This window comes from Penaeus chinensis, chromosome 40 (assembly GCF_019202785.1).
Source record: "Penaeus chinensis breed Huanghai No. 1 chromosome 40, ASM1920278v2, whole genome shotgun sequence".
In the NCBI taxonomy this organism is placed as follows: Eukaryota; Metazoa; Arthropoda; class Malacostraca; order Decapoda; family Penaeidae; genus Penaeus; species Penaeus chinensis.
The window spans coordinates 17,723,814-17,728,813 of NC_061858.1; positions in this window are offsets into that span (position 1 = coordinate 17,723,814).

Genomic DNA, 5,000 nt, shown 5'->3' on the forward strand with positions numbered 1-5,000 from the left:
TTCTTTTTCTTCCTCTTTTTCTTTTCTTTCTTTTATTTTTTTATTTTTCATTTTTTCATGGGATTTTCGAACGTGAAATGAATGTTTGGACAAAAAATTTCCGGTTTTGTTCTAAGCTTAGTTCCTCTCCAGTATTGAAACAACTAGGTAAGAACACACACATGCACACACTCTTTCATTCACTCACACTTACTCTCTCTCTCTCTCTCTCTCTCACTCTTTCTCTCCTCTCTCTCTCTCTCCTCTCTCTCTCTCTCTCTCCTCTCTCTCTCTCTTTCTCTCCTTTCTCTCTCATTTTCTCTCCTCTCTCTCTCTTTCTCTCCCCCCCCTCTCTCTCTCTCTCTCTCCCTCTCTCTCTCTCTCTCGCACACACAATTACAACCAAACCAACAACAACCACAACTATCATACATGCAAGTCTTTCTTCAAAAATGTATTTCCCTCAAACTAAAAAAAATTAAAAATACTGAAAAAAAACCACGCCACATTTCGTCATCTTTCTGACTGCAGTTCCATCGCCACGGGCCAGACGTAACCGCTACCTAGCCCTTAATTGCTGTCTCCCCCCCCTCCCCCCTCCCCCCCCCCTCCCTCTAGGCCTATGACGTCAATCGCTTCCCGGACTCGCCTTAGGCAACGCGGGACCGAGGGCGAGTGGGATCGACGCCGCCTGCAGGTAGGTAGGCCTACCGAGCCTTGTAGATGGTTGGATGACCTTGGTGGCTATGAAGGTTTGTGTGGATGAGTAAGAGAGAGAGAGAGCGGGAGAGAGAGGAAAGGAGGAGAGGGAGGAAGGGAGGGAGGGAGGGAGGGAGGGAGGGAGGGAGGGGGAGAGAGAGAGAGAGAGAGAGAGAGAGAGAGAGAGAGAGAGAGAAGGAGGAGAGGAAAGGGGGAAGGGAGGGAGGGAAGGAGGGAGGGAAAGAGAGAGAGAGAGAGAGAGAGAGAGAGAGAGAGAGAGAGAGAGAGAGAGAGGGAGAGAGAGAGAGGGGGGGAGAGAGAGAGAGGGGGAGGGAGAGAGAGAGAGAGAGAGAGAGAGAGAGAGAGAGAGAGAGAGAGAGAGAGAGAGAGAGAGAGAGAGAGAGAGAGAGAGAGAGGGAGGGAGGGAGGGGAGAGACGGAGAGAGAGAGAGAGAGAGAGAGAGAGAGAGAGAGAGAGAGAGAGAGAGAGAGAGAGAGAGAGAGAGAGGGAGGGAGGGAGTGAGGAGACGGAGAGAGAGAAGAGAGTGCGTGAAATAGATAGATAGAGAGAGAGAGAGAAAAATAGATAGATTAGATAAAGAGAGAGAATAGAGAGAGAGAGAGGGGGGGGGGATAGAGAGAGAGGAGAGAGAGAGAGAGAGCGCTCCCCTCGCGCGCGCGCGCGCGTCTCGCGAGCGCCCCGCTGGGGGGGGGGAAGGGCAACAACCACCCCGCCCACACTCCACAGACAAGCCGCCCCCCCCAACTACCCCACCCCAACACAAATTTTTCTTGACCCCCGGGGAAACGGCCGGGGCAAAGCTCCACATAATGACAAAAAAAACCCCAAACAGAATTTACAACACCCATTCAGTTTCACCTGTAATTCTTGTTTTCCATTTGTGTAGTCTTCTAGAAACCCCCACAAAAAACTGTAATCCATAATCAAACTCTTGTTCAAAATTCCAACATACCAGGGAAATTAAAACCGGGCGATGGGTGGGACTTTTTTTTCTCTGCTAAATCTAGCTTTACCTGTAACCTTTTCCCAACACAACTCAATTTCCAAAAAGGTCAAGGCTGCCCTAAGACAAGGTGCACACAACAAAAATTTTAAAACGGGGTGGAGTAATTTTTATCAAATCATCTTCCTTTCTACCCTACCCCCCCCCTCCTCCCCCCTCCCTCTACTCCACTACAACAAGCCCCCCCTACCCCCATTACCCCCCCCCCCATAAACCCCCATTTTCCCCCCAAACCCCTACAACACCCCCATTAAACCCTTTTAATAAACCCCCCTGAAACTTCCCCCATACCCCCTGCTTCTCCTACCGGACCCCTACTTTCCGTTTCGACAGGTTACCTCAGGTCCTCCGTCCTACGGTTCATTCCCCTGTCCTTCCCCCCCTCCCTCTCTCCTCTCTCTCCCCCATCATACCCCCAACTCCCCCATCTAACCCCCCCTTTCCGGGCGATGGGCCCTTTTAAAATTTCCTGATTCGCGAAAATTTTTTCCCAGGTTCATTGTTCCTCCCCACCTGGCTGAACCCGAGAATTTCCCTTTTTTGGGTTTAAAAAGTTATGTAAGGGAGTAATAAATATATTTTATAAAAAATATATATAATATATATATATATATGTGTATATAAAATGTATAAATATATATGTGTGTGTTGTGTGTGTGTGTGTTTGTGTGTGTGTTTGTGTGTGTTGTGTTGTTTATGTGTGTTTGGGTGGGGTTTTGTGTGTGTAGTGTGTGTGGTATTTTTGTTCCTGTGATTCTATGTGCGTTTTTGTGTATTTTTGTTTGTGTGGGTGTGACCATGCCAACACATGCGCATGTAGACACACATGGGAGAAACAAACAAAACAAAAACGCAATGAGGAAAAATATTTGGATGACTAAGATTCTGTGTATATTTGCGTTTCCAGACGAACGTGTAATATAAGCAGTGGTACGAGGAAGAGGAAATGCATCTCAGGAAATTCTCTCTGGCTGACTTGACGGATCTTACTTGGCTGAAATTCCCACAAAATTTCTCATTTTTCATTTCTACTGTTTTTCATTTTACTTTACATTCTTTTTGTTTTTTGTAATTGTATTTCCATCCTTTCTTGTATTTATATATCAATATTTTCCATTCTCCTCTCTCTCTCCCGCTCTCTTTTTATCACTTTCTCTCTCACTCTCTCTCGGTCCTCTCTCTCCTCTCTCCTCACTCTCCGTACTCTCTCTCTCTCACTCTCTCTCTCCTCTCTTCTCTCTCTCGCTCTCTTGCTCTCTCACTCTCTCTCTCCTATATATGCTCACTACTCTCTATCTCCCTCCATCCTCCTCTCACTCAACTTCTTTCATCTCTCTCCTCCTACTTCTCCACTCACTCCATTCAACTCCTTCTCTCCGTCTCAAGCCCTCTTCCCCTCTCTCTCTCTCTCTCTCTCTCCCCATCTCCATCTCCTCTCTTCTCTCCCTCTCTCGCTCTCTCCACTCTCTCTCTCTCCCACTCTCTTCTCACCTCTCCATCTCTCATCTCCCCTCTTCTCTCTCTCTCTCTCTCGTCTCCTAATCCTCATCCTCTCTCTCAATCTCTCTCTCCCTCTCATCACTCTTACTCTCTCTCGACTTTCTCTCTCACCTCCCTCCACCTCTCGTCTCACTCTCTTTTCCTCTCTCTCCTTTCTCTCATCCTTTATCTCTCTCTCTCCTCTCACGCTCATTCTCTCCTCTCTTTCTTTCCTTAGTTCCCCTTCCGTCGACATACTTTCTCTCTCCTCTCTCACTCCCCATCCTCTCACCACGACACATCTCTCTCTCTCTCTCTCGCTCCTTCTCCATCACCCTCGTCTCTCTCTTTCTCTCCTTTCCTCTCCTACTCCTCCTTTCCTCGTTTTTTTTGTCTCTCCGGTCTTTCTCTCTTTTCCCTCCTCGTCTTATCGCTTTCTCCTTTCCCTCTCATTTTTCTCCTCATTCTCTTTCTCTCCATCCGTTCCTCTCCATTCTCTCTCTCTCTTTCCCTCCTTTTCATCTCATCTTATCTTCCCCCTCTCTCTCCTCTTTCTCTTCTCTCCTCTCTCTCTCATCTCAGGTCTCTCTTTCCCTCATTCCAACATTCCTCTCTCCCATCTTTCTCCCTCCCTCATCCTCGTATCTCTCTCCTCCTCCTCGTCTTTCTCTCTCTCTTTCACCTCGCTTCTCCTCCTCTCTACTCTCCTCCCTCCCTCATCTCTTTTCCTCTCATCTCTCAAGTCTCTCATCTCCTCGTCGTTCCCTCTCCTCCTTCTCTCCTCTCATCTCATCTCTCTCTCCTCTCATCTGCCTCATCTCTCTCTCTCTCTCTATCTTACTTCAACCCTCCGTCTCTTTCCTCCTCGACTTACTAAGTTCCAATTTAATTTTCTTCCATATCGTCCTTTTTTTCTTTTTCCCCAATCCATTATTTTTTCAAATTCACTTTCATATTAAATTCATTCCATTCAACCACGAGACGTCAAAAAACTTCTTCTCTTTGTTCAGTCCACTTTTTTTTTTTTCCTTATCATATTTATCATTCCCTCTTCCTCTCCTCATTTTCTATTTATCTTCCAATGTTCTATTTCCCTCTTTATTTCCCTTTTTTTTTTTAATTTAATTTTTGGTGTCAATTCTCTTCTTTCTTTACGCATTTATTCCTCATGATTCTTCCATACAATACACCTATCGTTCTATATATAATATTCTTTTTTTTTTTTTTTTTTTTTTTTTTTATTTTTTTTTTTTTTTTTTTTTTTTTTTTTTTTTTTTTTTTTTTTTTTTTTTTTTTTTTTTTTTTTTTTTTTTTTTTTTTTTTCCCTTATCCTCCTCCTTTCGTCGAACCTCACCTTTTCATTTAATGCATTTTTTTCCATTTTATATTGTATCTTTTCTATCTTCACTCATCTTCTTCCATCTATATCTTACTTCTAATCTTCCTCCCTCTAGTCCTCTCTCCTCCTTTCCTTTTTTTTCTTCCCCCTATCTAAATCTTCATCATCTCGTCTCTTATCTTCCTCTTTAATCTATCTTAAATCTTTCCTCATCTTCCCTACATCTTCTTCCTCTCTTATTTTTTCTCTATAATCTCTATCTTCTTCTAATCTCTGCCTCTTTCCTATCTTAATCTATGTTATCTAATCTAATCTTATTGTATATCCTAACTCTATATCCTCTAAAAACGATATCTTCTTCTACTTCCTTCTTCTCTAATCTCTTTATCTTCTATTCCTCTCCTCTATCTTCCCACCCTCTCATTTTTTTTTATTCTATCTAAACTTCTTCCACTCTTTTTTCTTTCTTTTCTCTTCTTT